The sequence below is a fragment of the Panthera tigris genome, chromosome C1, assembly GCF_018350195.1.
Source record: "Panthera tigris isolate Pti1 chromosome C1, P.tigris_Pti1_mat1.1, whole genome shotgun sequence".
In the NCBI taxonomy this organism is placed as follows: Eukaryota; Metazoa; Chordata; class Mammalia; order Carnivora; family Felidae; genus Panthera; species Panthera tigris.
Window position 1 is genome coordinate 163764514 of NC_056667.1, and position 18770 is coordinate 163783283.

The 18770-nt window shown below is 41.6% G+C and overlaps 1 long non-coding RNA gene across 7 annotated transcripts in view; it reads right to left on the minus strand.

Moving 5' to 3' along the window:
- Nucleotides 1-16332, minus strand: part of LOC107180494 — a 67122-nt gene extending 50790 nt beyond the window's left edge. For 5 of the 7 annotated variants that reach the window (XR_006220804.1, XR_006220806.1, XR_006220807.1 and 2 more), the window contains exons 1-5: nucleotides 16076-16332; nucleotides 13898-14025; nucleotides 10798-10888; nucleotides 10052-10130; nucleotides 8617-8750 (exon numbers count right to left, since the gene is read on the minus strand). This is a non-coding gene — a long non-coding RNA (uncharacterized LOC107180494). The remainder of the gene's footprint in view (nucleotides 1-8616; nucleotides 8751-10051; nucleotides 10131-10797; nucleotides 10889-13897; nucleotides 14026-16075) is intronic. The other 2 variants (XR_006220803.1, XR_006220805.1) reach the window with 2 other exon arrangements.
- Between the last annotated feature and the right edge of the window lie 2438 nt (nucleotides 16333-18770).

Consider the following 18770-nt stretch of genomic DNA (forward strand, 5'->3'; position numbering starts at 1 on the left):
TCATTTTTCCAAATAATGTTTTATTGGAACACGGTCATGTCCATTCAGTTACATATTACCTGTAGCTGTAGCTGTTTTCATGCTACAGTGGCAGAAATGAGTAGTTGTAACATTGATAAAGTGACCCACAAAACTGAATACTTACAGAACAAAAGATATGTTGACCCCTTTTCTACACAACAAATATGTTCAATGTTTCTTCTACCAATAATATTCAAGTAATAAATAAGCTAAATGTGTTTTGCCAAACTTCCTTTCCTCTGCACCCATTCATTCAACATTTATTTAGTTCCTACTATAAGCCACACACAGTGACCTCTTTGTATGAGATCTCTAATGTACATACACTAAAACTCGGTGAGAGTTCTCCTAGCCACAATATTTAAAGAAGAAATGCTCTCATTCCAAAGTGAATTTTCAATGCTTTATAGCCATTAATATTTGCTTCCTGATCATCCCTTGCCTGACTTTAAAGTTTGGAACTAAATAACTAGATGAAGATTGTATCTCTTCTGGGTTTAGTAGCACATGCCTCACAGAAGAGGCATGTGCCTGTGTCTGACCAGCTCATCCCAGCCTCCACTTGACCTTCTCCCACCCAACCCTGAGAAACCTTTCACTGAGCACAAGTTGAAAAGTACTGCTCTAGGGGCACCTGGGTGGCTCAGCTGGTTAAGCATCTGACTCTTGATTCTGGCTCAGGTCATGATCTTGTGGGTTGTCGGATGGAGCTCTGTGTCGCTCTGCGCTGACAGTGCGGAGCCTTCTTGGGATTCTCTCTTTCCGTCTCTCTCTCTGCCCCTGCCCTGCTCACACTCTCTCTCTAAAAATAAACAAACAAACTTTAAAAAAAAGCACTGCTCTAGTCCATTCCTTTATGTCTATAAATCAAATAAACTACAGACCAATAGGGATCTATGCCTAATTTTAAAGGTCTTTAAACCAAAAAAATTCCATAGTCTTCTAAAAGTAGCTCATTTCAACGTCCACCAATTTCTCCAATGAGAAAGCCCTTTCCCTTGTCTTGTTCTGTTTAAATTCACTCACTTCTACCTATCTTCAGGGAGCTGACAAGTACTTTGTAGTATTCTCAACTCTGAATAACATGCTTCTGTGATTAGCAAGTGTAGGGAGGTCAAATCTTTTGGTTTCTTTGAGCTAATAAAAGAAACACTTCCGTAATGAACAAATGTGCTATGAGAATTCTTCTCATACTGGGGAATTCTGCTCATTCTCACAAATTAATTCCCACATTAAAGTTCCTCAGAAAAGTCCTTTGAATGTCCTTTTAAAGATACTGAAGGTGTAGTGGTCTAACGAGAAGCTGTTCCATACAGATGACCATACAGGTGACAGTTGGTTTCTTGTTGCCCACTTGTTGTTCACTACTCAGTTTGCCGGTCCCTTGGAAATACAAACACTCCTAGAGACCCAAGAAATCAAGGGAACAGAGCCTGGCTCTTTGAAGCTGCTAGACTTAGTTGAGCCACTGTGTCCCAGATGAATTCACAAACCCCAGCCACTTACTACACAGCATGAAGACAGGTGAAAGAAAATAAGTACATCAATGTAAACTCATCATTGTTTCCGGGAAAGAAACACAACTTACGCTTTGCTTGTCTTTATACATAAAACAGGGCCTTCCATTTAAATTTCAGCAATAGGGGCACCTGGGTAGCTCAGTCAGTTAATCGTCTGACCTCGGCTCAGGTCATGGTCTCACGGTTCGTGAGTTTGAGCCCCGCGTTGGGCTCTGTGCTGGAAGCTCAGAGCCTGAAGCCTGCTTTGGATTCTGTGTCTCCTTCTCTCTCTGCCTTTCTCTCTCTCTCTCAAAAATAAATAAACACTAAAATTTTTTTTTAATTTCACCAATAATTACAATGAGAGACTCCACTGTGTCACCATGTTTACAGAGTCAAATTGCTAATTAGAGAAACAGTAAAATAATTTATGATACAATTAGACCCAGATACTATTCCTTCTGCTATAGTCACCAAAAAACTAACCTGGGGTAAGCACTGGCCTAGACATGAAATGATTTTGAGTGAATGACCGTGGCTATTTACAATGCACCAGAATTACGGAAATGTTCTGAATTTGATCTGAAGTCCTTGGAAAATAGAATACTCTTAAAATAGCACAATTCAGAAAAGTAAGCCCAGGAGCAACAGAATTGGAACCTACTCAGTAAATACTGTTGGGCTCTGAGAGAGTGGCACCAAGCCACTGGGCCTCACAGCAAGTTTCCTACTCCAAATGGCAAGCCCTTTTAAAGCTATACATCTACTTCAATCCATTCATCCATCAGCAATAAAACTGTTTTGATGGGATTGATTTAATACTTGAGAGAGTCCTGAATTTGATAAATGCATGACAGCTGCTTATTTTGGCCTCTTTTGCAAAGCTGTAGCTAGCATTGTTTGGCCTCTTTTGCATAGCTGTAGCTAGCTCTAGATAGAAAGTCCATTTCTTCCCTTTGTTTCATTTACCAGAATATATTCAGGGTAACTGTTACAAAGAGCAGAAAAGAAATGGTTCCTAGAGTCTTTTTAGCACAGAGGTTGGGTACCATGCTGGAAACAGGCAGAGTCGCTGGACCTGGTGCTTAGAGCATAGTCTCTTTATAGAATAAGAAATAACATACCAATGTCACCATCCACAGACAGACCCTCCCTTCGTTCTCTTCAACCCCCTTCAAGTCATGAGAAGTCTCTTACCTTGTTTCTTCCAGCTACCATGGCTATCATTTTTGGATGACCCTCCCAGGCTACAGGAATGTTTTTGAGTTTCCTCAAGATGGCAAAGGCCTCTCACCCATCCCTAACTGACTGTTCATTCCCAACCACTTACTTGACATTTCCTCCAATCACAAACACCCAGGATGTTGTGTTTCTTTGCAGCAAGTCCAGAACTATCCCTTGGTGGCTTTATATCATCAATTAGAGATTAAACATATTCTTTAGATTAAGTGGCACAAAGTAAACACAGGCATTGCTGAATACCCTCCACTCAAGTTAGGGAGGTGGAGGGTTCCTTGCTGACCACAGATGCAGTGTGGTGAGCTAATGCTCCTTAGCTGAGAAGGTACAGTATAGTTTGCCCTGATAGCTTTCATTGACTAAAAGCACATAATCATACAATCATACTTGGATAAGGAGAAAATATACATTAACAGTATACTCTAAAAGACTACTATATGTACACATTTATACTTTTATATTCATTATACATTTTTATTTCATCCTATAAACTTCAGGAAAATATTTTCAGAAACACATACTATTATACCAAATCAAGGTGATGTAAAATATGATATGCGTATTCTCCCTGGAAAATGCTTCAGATTTTTGAGAAAGACAGTTTAACTCTTCAACTCTGCCTCTTAAATCTTCATTCCAAATTCAAGGGCAGTTTCAGAGGTCACTTTTTGCAGCAGCAAAGCTCTTACTCTGCCTGTGTTATTTCAGTGGGAAGCCTCTGGAAGACAGCTCTCCTTCACAGCTCAGGGGAGAAGGGTTCATGCCATTGGTGACACAGGTTCACTAAGACAAGGGAGGGCAGGGGGCAGGAGAAATAGTCGGATGGAAGAAGACAGACTGGGGGCTAGACTAGGCTGGGGGAGGGGGGGGAGGCATGCAACGGAGGAGCGGGTGCAGTGGTCTCAGCCCTTATGATGAGGGCACTGAGATGGGTGTGAGGCTGTCTGATCTGATCTGCAGGGCAGGGAACCTCTAGAGAAGCAGATGGCAATAGAGTGTTAGGGGTCTGAGGGCTTCAGCGGCAGCTGTAGGAGATCTGTCTGTACAGTTCTGCACAAGCAGCCAACACCCTGGGGGAGGGACTGCACACAGGTCAGGCAAGCAGTCTTTGGTTTACAGAAGAGCAACTAGGTAGCTAGCCCCTGGACTGACAGAGACGGTGGAGGCAGATAACCCTGTGGCTAGGGGAACCACACCTAGGGCTCCCAGGGCTCAGGTGATGGATAGTCGTGGTCCTGGAAGAAAAGAGATGCACGCAAGAAAGGGAAATGGAGAGTTTCATGAAGAGACTATTTTCAACGGAGGGGACGGGGTTAAAGAAACCTGACCGGGGACCCACTGTGCTGCCAAGTGAGGCTGAGGGAGGAGTTAACACTGGGCCTGCTGGGTCAAGGGCAAGGAGCCTGTGGGAATTGTCTCTCAGGGGGTTTTGACATAGAGAGCTGTCGGGGTGGCTATAAGAGAGGGCCACCAAACAGAAGGTGCGCCCCCTGAAGGAGGAGCAGAGCCACTGCCAACGCAGGCCGGGCAGGGAGTGAGCCCAGGCGCACACAGACACATCCTTGTCTTCTGTTCCGTGGCCAGATGCAGCAGAGGGGATGGGAGGGGATACACTAGACAGCCCTCAGAGCACAGCTCAGGATGCACACGTGTGGCGAATGAATTTGCTGGGACAAACTGAGAACATACAAGCACACCCTGGGAGAGAAGGACACAGAAGCCCAGAAGTCACACTTTGCACCCCTCAATGTGAGTCCGTGGAGATACACCTGCTTCCGGTGGGAGGGAGTTTCTTAATAATCTAGATTATATTCTTTCCCCTCCCCCACCTTCCAGTTGGACCAGGTACTGGAGCTGGTCTGAAGTCACAAGTGGGAATCATCACCGCATTTATAGTGAAGCAGAGGAGACGGAGGCAGGGAAAGTAGGAGAGGGGTGACCAGCCAATACAGCTCTCAGTACCCGACAAATCTCAAAAGTATGTCCATTCTAATACTTGTACTTGATTCTTTTAGCGGGTCAGGTCAGCATTTTCACGTTTTAAGCACCATTCAGAAAGCTGAGGAAATTTAGACTGCCCAATAAGCTGCACCAACTCCCCCACTTGCAGCATATTGGCCACATGAATCACAAAGAAATTTGGTTAGAAGAAAATCTACTACCATTAGAAGAAATTTCTGTTCAAAGGAGCCTGGGGAAGTCTCCTTCACCAGCACAGAGCACACCTCGGCACCTCCCTCCCCCTGGGCTGGAGCCGTTCTCACTGGGGGGGGTCAGGTGCCACTGACTCCAGCAGGTGTCATTACTGTAGACTGTTTCCTCCTGCTGCCCTTCCCTAGTCACCACTGATGCTGGAGAAGAGAACATGTAAACAGCTAGTGCTGGCCACGGCCAAGGCTACTGCCACTTCCCTGGTCTCTTTCTTTTAAAGCTCCCCCAGCCAATGGGTTCCCTTCCAGCTCCCCCAGTTGCAAAAGTTGCTTGCCTGCTTGCTTAATTAGGCTTATTTAGCTTCTAGGCTGTAGAAGTTCAGACCACAGTAAGGGATTCAAGGCTGCCACTCCCCCAGCACAATCAGCAGGGTCCCACCATGGAGCCCCCAGCACCTCAGCTCTCTCCTGCCTTCCTTCTCTACCAGGTACACCTAGAGAGCTGCAAAGGGCCTCTGTCTTCTCTCTTGTTTGATATCGCAGTCCTGGTGCTAAATATCCATCTCTGCTTTTCCCTTCACTACCTTTACCCACTAGGGTTCTTCAGTAAACATAAGTGTCATGAATGCTTTGCAAAGGTGACATGATGTCAAAAGATATTAAATTGGTGGCAACAATCACATCTGTGCTCATAGTCTCACTTCGTCTCATGCTACACAGCTTGATAGGCTCATAAGAGAATCTGGGACCCTCCAAAAGCAGTTTCTGGAATAGCAACACAAATTGTTACCATTATAATAAAAAGTCAGTATTTATTGAGACTAACTAGGTCCCATACATTAAACTGTGTGGTTTATACATTTATCTTTAACCTCCACAGCAGCCCAAAGTACTATGTATTGTTATCTTCATTTGAGAAATTAGGTTAGAGTGTTTAGATAAATATCCCCCAAGATTAACAGCTAGTAAATTGTAAAGACAGGATTTGAATTCGGGTGTCCCGGACAGGGTAATCTTAGTTCCTGAAATGCCTCCTGACCCATTATGAGCCTCTGCTGTAAGGGAGGACCAATGCGTCTTACTATGCAGAGGAACAGGAATATATTCATTTAAAACAATAATAATGTCCTGAAACTAATGTAACATTTGTGTCAACTCTACCTCAGTAAACAGATAAAGAACAATTCCAAATAATGGAATTCATAGCATCATGAATGTGAAAATAAAATGTCTCAGTAAACAAGGCATGTGGGTCTGATTTTTCACCTCATTCATATCTGTGTATTCTCAGACGCATTTCTCAGATGCATTATTCTCTTGGAATACTACATAATTTACATATTTGCCTTTCACAGCACTTCTGGAACTATTTAAAGTTCAGAAAAATTATTCATCTCACAGCCTCATTGGTACATTAATTATTATAAAAATTATTAATTTAGTATTTGTATTTAAGTTGGAAAAGTCCTTTCCCTAAAGCGCCATTTCCAGTTTCTGATCTTTTTTTAAAAGTTTATTTATTTATTTTGAGGTGGGGGAAGGGGCAGAGAGACAAGGAGAGAAAGAATCTCAAGCAGGCTCAGCACTGTCAGCGTAGAGCCCAACATGGGGCTCGAATTCATGAACCTGGACCATGAGATCATGATCTGAGCAGAAATCAAGAGTTGGATGCTTAACTAACTGAGCCACCCAGATGCCCCTCCAGTTTCTGATCTTAAGCGTGTCCAACAGAGCTCATGACTGCTGTCCACATGGGCCCTCCAAGATGTCATGACACGTCTTCCTAGCTTTCTAACACCCCACTGTGATGCACACTCTTTGCCTTCTCAGATCCATAGACATCAGCAGCAGCCCTTGACCAACTCAACTGTACTATGACCTCTTTTTTGAAGACGTTTTTCTAAATGACTACAACTCCATCCCTTTAATGCTCAACAGAACATCTTTCCTGCCTTTCCTCTCCAGTCAATGCAGAGAGTACCCCTGACATTATACTCTATTACTATTCACTGCTTACTCTGATGTTACGTACCATTTGCTTATTTTTCTGTACCCATTAGCATTTTATTAGTTTGTCCCTAATTATGATAATTTAATGGACTAAACATGGAAAGAAAAGCAACACCACAGGAGTATAGAAGATGTAAAGAAGGTGGCGAGGGGTGTCGAGCAGAGGGAGGTACTTGGGGAGTTATAATAACAGCTGTTGACTCAGGCCACCCAGTGCCCTAGAGGCTGACTCCAAAATTGGTTTACATACTGTATAGCAACACAGCCCATGCCCACACCCTCCCTCATTTAAAGGCTCAGCCTACCAGAGACTCCAGCCCAAGGTTCTGTATTACAGAGCTATGCTTGAAAAAGGTAGCCTGGCCTGGCAGGTCGTGATGAAAGCAAGGCAGAGCAGCCAGTGTCGATGTCCTTTACATTGATGACTTTGACCAGAGGAGTCAACAGGAACATCAGCAGAGACCAGCAATTCCCTCAGGAAGCCAGGCAATGCCCAGTCTCTCTTCCCCCAGCCAAGACAGTCTGAGTCCAGAGCTTACAAACTAAGTGCCACACAGGCAGAGCAGGTGATGTAAATGAGTGAGGTGATCTGGAGTGTGACAATCAGGAGTACACCTGCAAACTGTAGCGTTCCTTCCCAGCAGAAAGAGCCAGCCACTTCTCAGTTTACCCCACTTATTACCATATAGGATTGTGGTCTGTGTTGCCAGCTCCTCTGATTTTCCCAGAGAACTCAGAAACCCAGATTTTCATGTGAAGTCTGCCAGTTTTGAAATGTTATTGGCAATCTTTACCTATTTTTAAACTACATGTGCCCTTGACACGCAGGTGTGACCTAAAGACTGACAGTTTGCAACCCCTGCGTGGTGCCCAAAAATCAAGGTCAGCTTCTTCTTTCTTTACATGCTCTTACTGCTTTTTCTCTGCCTTCTCCTCCTCTGTGCTGGCTCACATCATCCTAATCCTTCCATCCAAACCCTTGCTCCCTTCGCTAATGCTGTCCTTTTAGCAAAATTCCACTTCATGATTATATAAAAAGACCCAACCCCCCGGATCAAACACAGCAATTTATGGAAAATCAAAATGAGTAAAAATTTTTAAACCTGGCATTAAAAACCACCTAGTAGACTCCTCTGTCTCCTGAAGCCACTTTAGATGTATTAATATTTCAAAGGTTCATACTTGAATTTATTTTTTATTCCTATTTGATATTGCCTCATACATATGTGGTCTTTTTCTCTTTAAATTCTTGAGGTGAAAGGGTCGCTTCAGCTTCTCCTGTTCAACCACTTCCCAGAGGCCCCCTAGTTCCTCTCCACAAACGTAAACATGCTAACATTCCAGTCCTCTCTCTTTGGAGTCAGCTGACAGCGGTTCCAGAAGGCCCTTTGGACTTTCTGGGGGTTCTAACCTGTCTGAGGAACCATGACTGTGACTGGAAGCTCTCTGAGGGGGTAATTCTGCAGATATTTACCTAGCACCTCAGCAATGCAACTCTATGCCAACACTGAGAGGTGTTTTCATCCCACATTTCCTGGATTCGTCCTGAGTTCTGGCCATTTCACAGAAAGAAGATGTCAAAAACAGGGCCAATCTTGCATCAAGAGAGAGTAGGTGATCACCTATATGCTGAAGATTTAGTAAAAAAAAAAAAAAAAAAAAAAAAAAAATACAATTAAAATGAAAAACTTCCCTACCTGTTCACGATGGCTAAAACCTCAGGCCAAGTTTTTCATTCCACCATGGAAGTGCGGGAGACTGTTCCCCAGGGAAAAGCATCAGCAAACATCAGTCCATCCTGAGGGGTAGATACCAGGTGTCAGGAATTTTCCTGAAAAAGCAAGAGGCCAGTGAGGAAAGATAGGGGCCATGAAGTCAGCGGGAGTCCCCACAAGGAAGGGACGAGGAACCTGAGAAGAGAGACTGGGCGGCCACTGCACAATTTTGACTGGATTTCTTTCCTACTGTCCTCCCACTTCACTCCTCCAGCAACTCTGGAGCATATTCTGGACCTTTGCCTGCCCGTTGGGGACAATTTGGGGAAATACTTTAATACTTCTTCCAGTCCCTAAGGCAAGATCAAAACCCTAACCCACCTTTCAGCCCCACGACCCCTACACCACCCCAGCATTCAGGCCGCGGACACAGACAACGCAGTAGACAGATGAAATCTGCTGGAGTGTTCTGCTGCTAATTCCTGAGGCAAGCCCTTTCTTGTGGAGGAATTTCACTTTCCTGGTCCAACAGAGATACAACCCAGAGGGCAAACTCCCATGGTGGGTATAATTCTTTGGGTGAAATGTTTAGAAGAGTCCTGCCAACACAAAGCAGCAATTTCCATGCAAATTCATGCCTATGGGGGAAAATGCAATTGGCCCAACAACCACACTGATGGGACCTCCCCTTCCCACTCCAGTGGGGTGTAGAGGCACGGCTTGAAGGAAGAGATCTATCTGTTCAGCTTTTCTCCCTCTGAGCGTGCCAAACATAAACGACTCCTGTGTTTCGAAGGGGTGTTACTCCCCACTGCTGCTCAATGACAAGGACTGCGTGGAAATGGGAAGTCAAGTTCCCCCTCCTTCTCAGCGGGATCACAAGAACAAAGGCAGTGTTTTGTTGTTTTTTTTAAGAAAGAAAGAAAGAGTCAGGGCATTCATGTTTTGTGAAACCAAAAAGGCTGGTTTACCATGTGGAGTTTACAGAGAAAAATCATCACCATCAACATCATCATCATCATCATCATCATCATTCACTAACTTTGGTTAATTGGAGGGGACGACAGTGCTTGAACCCACCCATATCGATTCTGATAGGCACGCTGGGGCAGTGGCAGATGTAGTGATGGAAAGAGTTCAGGATCAGTAGATTGTTCTGGTCTCCACCATTAATATCAAGACGAACTGGGGGCAAATTGCAATAAGTGTGATGGAGCTGAACTAGTTCAGGGGTGTTTAAGTTGAGGTACAGGTACACTTGCCCTGGTGCATGAAGACTTTCCAAGGGAAGCGATAACTTTGGGGAATCAACTGGTAAATCTTCAGTCCTCTTTTCTGAAATTAATTTGTCTAAGATCATGCCACAAGGACTTTTTTCCTCCAGTAGTTCTCTTTCTACTTTGCAAGGAAAGCATACCCTTCGCCCACCACGGTCCTACTCAGGTGCGTTGTCCTGGGGTGTCAGAACATCCATGGCTTCCTTCTGAGGGAGAGTCCTTTGAGAGAAAGGCAAGAAAGATTCAGAAACATATTGAAAGCAGGAGAAAAACTCATTGTGAGCCTCTTTTGTTCCTTCTTCCTTCCCCTCACTTCCTTCTTTTCTTCCTCCACTCTTTTTTTTTTTTAACTTTATATGTTCTATAGTTTATTTGGCATGTAATGAGTGTGAGATGCTCTTCCTTCACTTCTTAAGAGTCAGAATTCAGGAGCAAGATTTCAAAGGGTTGCATGCTAACACCCTTCTCTGAATTAAAAAATGAAGTGAGATTTTTTTTCTGACATAAAGCAAGTCCAATTTGGCAGAACAGTTTGACAATAAGGACTAGCTTTGCCAATTAATTTATGTGATGGACACTCTCCATAAAGTTAATGAGCTAAATCTGCAGCTCCAAAGTTTTGATGAAAATATATTTTAATCACAGATATGATATTCAGGACATTATCTAATATGTACTTTCCAACTACTTAAATTTATGATAAAAAATTTTAGATGTCAACTCAAAAAGAACCTTGCAGAATTCTTTCATGGAGTATATGAGCAAAAAACAAGACTGATGCCACTAGTCAAGCTGGTTCTTTCCAGGTCAGAGTGCTCGTGAATTTTCTTGGTATCTTCTCTTTCCCCCTCTCTCTGCACCCAGTTCCATACCTCACTCTCCCTACCTTACTTTACTGCCTTCTCAGTCATAGCATTTGAGAGTCCTTGGTCACTAGTGTTCAGTATCCTTTTCAGCCCCCACAAATTAAAACACACCTGAAAAAAACAGAAAAGAAGAGGGAGAAACTGTGGGAGCCGGGCATAAAGTCCCCAAAATATTTCCTAAATAATTCGACCATCTTACAGATGAGGGGACCAGGAAGAACAGACTGGATATCTCAACTGTTTCATAAAAATATAATGAACTCATTCTGTTCCCCATCTCCCCGTTGGACTAATTTAATATTTCCTTCCCACTCAAAAGAGATAGATATGATATTCAAGGCCAAACAAAGTAGCAACTTTTCTTTTTAGTCTCTTTTTTTTTAATTTTATTACAGTTGACATTTAATATTAGTTTTAGGCATACAACATAGTGGTTCAACATTTACAGACATTACAAAATGATAGCCATAGTCTAGTCACCATTTGTGGCCATACAAAATTCTTACAATATCATTCACTATATTTCTTATGTTGTACTTGTCATCCCCATGACTTATTTATTTTATAACTGGAAGTTTGTACCTCTTAATCCCCTTCACCTATTTTCCCATTCCCTCATCCCCTCCCCCTCTGGAAACCACCCATTTATTCTCTGTATTTATGAGTCTGTTTCTGGTTTTTGTTATTTGTTTGTTTGCTTTGTTTTTTAGATTCCACATATAAGTGAAATCATGCAGTATTTGTCTTCGTCTGACTTATTTCACTTAACATAGCACCCTCTAGGTCCGTTCACGTTATCCTAAATTGCAAGATTTTCTTATTTTTAATGGCTATGTAATATTCCATCATGTAAATACACCACATCTTTATCCAGTCATTCATCAATGGACATCTAGGTTGCTTTCATATCTTGACTATCATGAATAATGCTGCAATGAACACAGGGGTGCATATGTCTTTTCAAATAGTGCTTTCAGTTTCTTCGAGGAAACCCCCAGAAGTGGAATTACTGGATCACATGGTACTACTATTTTTAGGTTTTTGAGGAAGTTCCTCACTGTTTTCCAGAATGCAACCTTTCTTTTTAACTTTGTTTGTAATGCATTCCAGTGACACATTTCTCTTTTTTTTTTTTTTTTGTCCACAGTGACCACTGTTGGATGTAAAGATAAGAAAAAAGTACTTAGATGTATAGATAAAGATAGATACATGTAGAAGCAGAGGTAGAGATATCTCCGATTCCCTTTGCTTTGTTTATGGAAGGCTGGAATGATGAGAATGTCTATTGTTATCAACAAACCTCAGAAAAGGAGATAAACTCCTGATGGCTCTGATTAGCTACACTAGCCAGTTGGCTTTTGCTCTAGACAAAATTTAAAAAATTTTCATCCCATGCCCCTTTGGTCATCTGGTGAATCCTTCTTTTTTTTTTTTTCCCCCCAGTGTGGCTGTATACTTTTTTGTTCATTGTGGGAACACTTAACATGAGATGTACCTTTTAACAAAATTGTTTACATGTACAATACACTTAAAAAGAACATTTGTATTGCATTATACACTTAAAAAGAACATGTAACATAAGGTCTACCCTCTTAGTGAATTTTGATGTATGATGTATGTACAGGACTGTTAGCTATAGGCATTATGCTGTGCAGTAGATCTCAAGGACTTCTTCATCTTGCATAACCAAAACTTTGTGCCTTTTGACCACCATCTCCCATTTCCGTCTCCTCCACTGCCAGCCTCTGTTACCCAGCATTCTACCCTCTGCTTCTGTAACCCTATTTCATATTCCTCATGTGAGATCATATAGTATTTGTCTTTCTGTTTCTGGCTTATTTCACTTAGCATAATGCCCTCCCAATCCACCCATCCATTCAATTCAAATGGCAGGATTTTCTTCTTTTTTAAGGCTGAATAATATTCTGTTGCATAAATATACCACATTTTCTTTATCCATTCATCCACCAATAGACATTTTGGTTATTTCCATATCTTGGCTATTGTGTATAGTACTGCAATTAACATGGGAGTGCAAATATCTCTTTAGGATCCCCATTTCAATTCTTTGGGAGGTGATTACATAGACCTCTTCTCAGAATACATAAAACAAATGAGTAACATTGCAAAAGCAGATAAATATCTTAAAAGACTGTTATCAAAATATTTTTAAATGCAATTTTGTGACATAGTAATATATGTGCTTTTTAATTAATGTATTAAATAGCAGGATCAGCATATTATCCTGGAATAATATCTATCATAATTTTAAAGTAGTCATGGGGTGCATGGATGGATCAGTCAGCCAAGCATCAGGCTCTTGATTTCGGCTCAGGTCATGATCTTGCAGTTCATGGGATTGAGCCCTGTGTCGAGCTCTGCACTGATAGAGTGGAGCCTGCTTGGGATTCTTTCTCCCCCCCTCTCTCTCTGCCCCTCCCCTGCTCACTCTCTCTCTCTCTCTTTCTAAAAATAAATAAATAAACACTTAAAAATATATAAAGTAGTAATTAGTGTAAATGATATTTTGAAATACCTGCAACAACTGTAATATGTTATAAAATATATATATAATTTGGTGATGATTCACAGATACTGCCAATATTGCTGGCGTTTGTTGGCTATATATATAATAAAAGAAAATGTTACATTTCAATTAGAGCTTAGTGTAAATAAAGACTTCTGGTTTTTTTTCCCCATCTAAATTCATGGATACCCTGCTCTAAATAAACTGTGATTCAGGAAATATTTTGAAGGCCTTCCTACCTTCCTTTTTCTCCCTCTTTACTATTCTGGTTGACTCTTCCCTCCCAGAGCACCTACCCTAGGGTAGTTTCGATTAGCTGATGTAATGGCTCATGAACAACCACCATTCATTGACTGGCTACCATTTTGCATACATTACTTGTATGCCTTATAACAACCGTCCAAGATATTTTATGAATGAAACAACTGAAGCTCAGAGAGGTTAAATAACTTTCCCAAGGCAGCAAAGCAGAAGATTTGGTATTTAAACTCAGGTCTATATGGCTTAAAGCTTCTTCTCATTTCCACTACTTACACTGCCTCCTTTGGACTTAGAAATTTTGCATCTTAATAGGGAGTATAAAAACCAAATACCTTCAAGAAATAGATTTGTAATGGAATTTCAGGCATGATCAGAGGTAGAGCTATTCAGAAATGAGAAGTCTTTAGATACTCTCTACATCTTGCAATACCAGTGACTCTTCTCACTCACGGCCCCATTTCTGCAGAGAGGTAAGGAACAGGGTCAAACCATAGAAATCTATCCCTAATCCCTGTAAGGGCTGCACAAGTTACAGAATGTGTGGGCAGACAGAATGCTTTAATACCTTTGAAAGAAAAAGAGAGATTATGAAAAAGATATTTTTAACCTGGCTGACATTGTCAGCAGAGTTCTAGATGCATTCTGGGTGTTTTGTTTTAATTACTCCAGACATAGTTAAGAAACTATGATCTCTACCTTATAAAGGAAGAACTGCGTGCCAGAAATGATTAAGAAAATGACATGGGGGGCACCTGGGTGGCTCAGTCAGTTAAGTGCCGGACTTCAGCTCAGGTCATGATCTCACAGTTTGTGGGTTCAAGCCCCACATTGGGCTCTGTGCTGAAAACTCAGAGCCTGGAGCCTGCTTTGGTTTCTGTGTCTCCCTCTCTCTCTGCCCCTCTCCCACTTTCTCTCTCTCTCTCTCTCAAAAATAAATAGACATTGGGGCGCCTGGGTGGCTCAGTCGGTTGAGTGTCCGACTTCAGCTCAGGTCACGATCTCACGGTTCGTGGGTTCGAGCCCCGCGTCGGGCTCTGGGCTGATGGCTCAGAGCCTGGAGCCTGCTTCCGATTCTGTGTCTCCCTCTCTCTCTGCCCCTCCCCCATTCATGCTCTGTCTCTCTCTGTCTCAAAAATAAATAAACATTAAAAAAAATATTTAAAATAAAAATAATAAAAATAATAAAAATAATTAGACATTAAAAAATTAAAAAAAAAAAGAAATAAAATGACATGGAGGGCTTTCCACATCTGTGCAACTTCACCATGGCTTTCTGTTGTTACAAGTAGATTTCCCAAATCCTAAAAGGAAGAAAGTGTTGGGCAGAGGAAGGAGGGCGTCTGAAACACTTTCACAGACTAAGTTCGCAAACAACTTGAAGACAGCGTCCTCGCATCAGACTATAAGCCTCCCACGGGAAGGGATCGCATCTTTGGCATGTCTATACTCCTGAGCAGCCAGAGCAGGGTCTGGAACAGAAGAGGCTCACAGTGATTGTTTAACTGAACTAGGGCAGTACCAGCCTGGGAACTTCCTGTGTAACCCTTCAGGGCATGCAGGCATTTCCCTGTCAGTAAAGGACACTCAGTGCTTCTAGCAGGTTGGTTTCCAGGCCATAAACATCTGGACAATGCTGTCTTATTAACCATTGAGATGATGCACCTCTTTATGTCTTCCTTTTATCCTTCTCTCCTACCATGCTTCTTTCTACTTTAAGGCAGAACTGGTAAGTATTATACCTACTACAACCTCTGGATGACAGATCTCATCTGACTTTTTACTAATATTTGTCAGGCTCAAACATATGGTATTCTATTGAATGCATTAGAAAATTAAGATGGATGGGAATGGTTTATCTCTAATGTTTTTTATACCACAAACATTACAAAAAAAAAATCTGCACTAGTGTCCAACTAAATTTTCTCCAGTCTGCCTTATCTAGCATTAAGTCTAAGAAGCCTTACAACAAATATTCATTAAGCACTTATTCTGAGCTTTGTACTATTCTAGGTACAAGGAGTAGGGAATACAGTGTAATAAGTGCTGAGCAGCAGTATCAGTGAAGATCTACAAATGAACAAAGAAGTAATACATTTTTGTAGCACTTCCTATTTTTTAAATTACTTTCACACATACTAGCTCATGTTTTTCTCAAGGCCACGTTTCGTTCCCTAGGTGGTAAGTACAGCAGGTATTATTAGCAAGTATTAACAAGGCCGTAGAACTTGCCCAAGTTCTGGCAGTGTGTCAGTAGGAGACCTAAAACTAGAATCCAAACCACAAAGATCTAGCCCAGTACTTGAGACACAATCTTCACAATCCATTCCTTCTCCAGGCAGATTGCTTTCCCATATAACCAATGTCATTCCATAAAACTGCATATATTCTGAGATCTCATAATCCCACTCACAATGGAGACCTCTATCGTTCGACATCTGCCCAAAAGTTCCACATGCAATTATTCTGCCAGGTCAATGAATAGAAATGGTTAACAAACTATGAATTCATACTTAGGGATTCCACTTATCTGTTGTTGGTGATTTTGTCTATCAGGAATTTGGGCTGGGCTCAGCTGGGTGATTCACCTATTCCACATGATGTTGATGGTGATCATGCTGCTGCATTCAGCTGACAGATGGCCTCAATCACATGTCTGGCACCTTATAGGGGAAGGCAAGTGGCTGTAACACTGGGACTATCAGCCAGAGCACCTGAACATGACCCTGCCAGTATGGCAGCTTCAGGGTAATAGGACTTCTTGCCTAGAGTCTCAGGGCTCAAGAGTGAGAGGTAGAAGTTCCATGTCTTTTGTGACCTAGCCTCAGAAGTGACATAGCATCACTTCCATAATATTCTTTTGGCCAAAGCAGTCACAAGCCTGTCCCAATTCAACAGAAGAGGCATAGACCCCTATGTCTTCATAAGAAGGGCATCAAAGGACTCATGGCCATGTTTTAAAATACATACGGGTTTCTTATAATTCCTTTTCTTGGCCAAGAGTTATTTCCATTTCCATCCCACCCATTTCTTCTTCTCAGTCACCCAAGTTTTCTAGCCTTCCTCTACCTGTTCTGTACACTCTGAATGTTCCTGTCCCTTGTAGTGTTGCATTGGATGGTCACCTCCTGAATTGTACCCTCATTACACAAGATTCTCAGTCACTGGCTATGGCTACATGAGGTATACACAAGGGACTGAGTCCCCATTACGTTTCCTTTTTCTTTTTTTCCTTTTTAAAAAATTTTTTTATTGTCTAATTTACATCCAAGTTAGTTAGCATATGGTGTCCATTACGTTTATTTAAAGGTGCTGTTGCTGGCTGTTTAGTGCCAGGAATGGCTTTTCTCTCCATTGGTGCTGCTTTTGCATTACTCAGTCCCTGAGGCATCCTGCTACTTCCTTGTACACATGTCAGCTCTGAACTGATCTCTGCCAATTGAAAGTGGACTGTCAGAGTTGAGCCTTTACCAAAAGAGGTTTTGTACTTAACAGTACACTTGAGATTGAAGTGCAAAGTGGATAAGAATACAAGCTTTGGGATCAGAAAGATCTGGATCTCTAATCCCTGAATCATCACTCACCGTGTGACCTTGTCAAAGCTACTTAATATTGCTAAGACTTGGTTTCCTAGTCTGTAAAATGGAGACAAAGAGATATACTTCATAGGGTTGTCAAAGGTATTAAAAGGGACTATGTAGAAAGAGCAATTATCACATTGCCTGTTACTCAGTAAATACCCACTAAATGCTAATGTTAGGAGTAGTAGCAGTGGTAATTAACAGTATCTAACTGGTAAAGGACCATGACGATATAAAGTAAAGTACTCATGAACATGCAAATGAGTTTTTAAAGCTCCAGTCCTTTCTCTATAGGTGCATAAACTGGACTCAAAGAAAATCTGTGTACGAATATGGGTATGGACATAATTATACACGTGTTAAGTCAAAATAATTTTTTCTTTCCACCAGGTATATTTTATTTATATTTCTTAAATGTCCAGATAGGTATTTTTCTATCAGTCATTCACACCAGCTTTTTAAGTAACTTTTACTGAGAGAATCTACCTATCTTGGAAAAGCATTCAAATTCAGTGGTTGGTCTCAGCAGATCACAAAGAATATGGCATGATGAAAATGTCTCCAGGGCATCATAAAGTAACACTTCAATATTTAAGATGGCTGGATTTACTCCAAGGACTGAGACAGACTGCCTATCACCAGCTCAGCTTCAAAATATAGTTCTTGGCTCCAGTCTGCAGTTCAATGAATGTGATCAGTGCAAATACAAGGTGAATAAATCTTAAAGATACTGAACTAAGTTCTTTCCCAAGACAAGAACACAAGGGACAAGACCATCTTGATTAATCGATGCCCATGCTAGTATTTCATCTTGGACTAGCTGATGTGAAAGTTCATGTTATTGACTCCCTACTTGAATCTTCCTTGGAAAAAAGCAATATTCTGCGTTGAATTGGTTATTATCACAACACCATCTCCATAGTTAAGATCTGTCAATATTCCTTTATCTGGGAGATGCTTAAGGTTCAAGGTTTTACTGGTCCTGACATGAAGTAATCTGCATTACAATTCATGTCACTTACACAGTTCAACCTTTCTGGACAAGTAAGAATCCTCCCAACGAGGACTATATTTACCTGCCATTCATCTACAGCTGTGCAGAGGAAACTGGGTGGAGGATAGAGTTAAGGACATTTTAGGGAGTCTGAAATTTTACTTCTCAATAGACAGCAAAGGACTGGAGGAAACATGAAAAGTTCCTAGGTTTGGTGTAAGTAGAGTGTATTAATTACCTAGGGCTGCCATAACAAGGTACCATAAACTGAGTGGCCTATCATCTCATAGTTCTGAAGGCTGCAAGTCCAAAATCAAAGTGTCAACAGGATTGGTTCCTTCTAAGAGCTATGAGGAAGAATCTGTTCCATGGCTCTCCTAGTTTCTGGTGGCCCCAGGCATTCCTTGGCTTATGGCTTCCTAACTCCAATTTCTGCCCCCATCTTCACATAGCCATTTTCTCCTGTGTGGATTTACATCATCTTCCCTCCATGCATGCCTATCTCTGTGTCCAAATTTCTTTTACATAGGGACATTTGTCATATTGGATTAGGGCCCAGTCTAATGATCTCATTTTAACTCAGTTACCTCTACAAAGAACCTATTTCCAAATATTCTGAGGACCTGGGGGTTA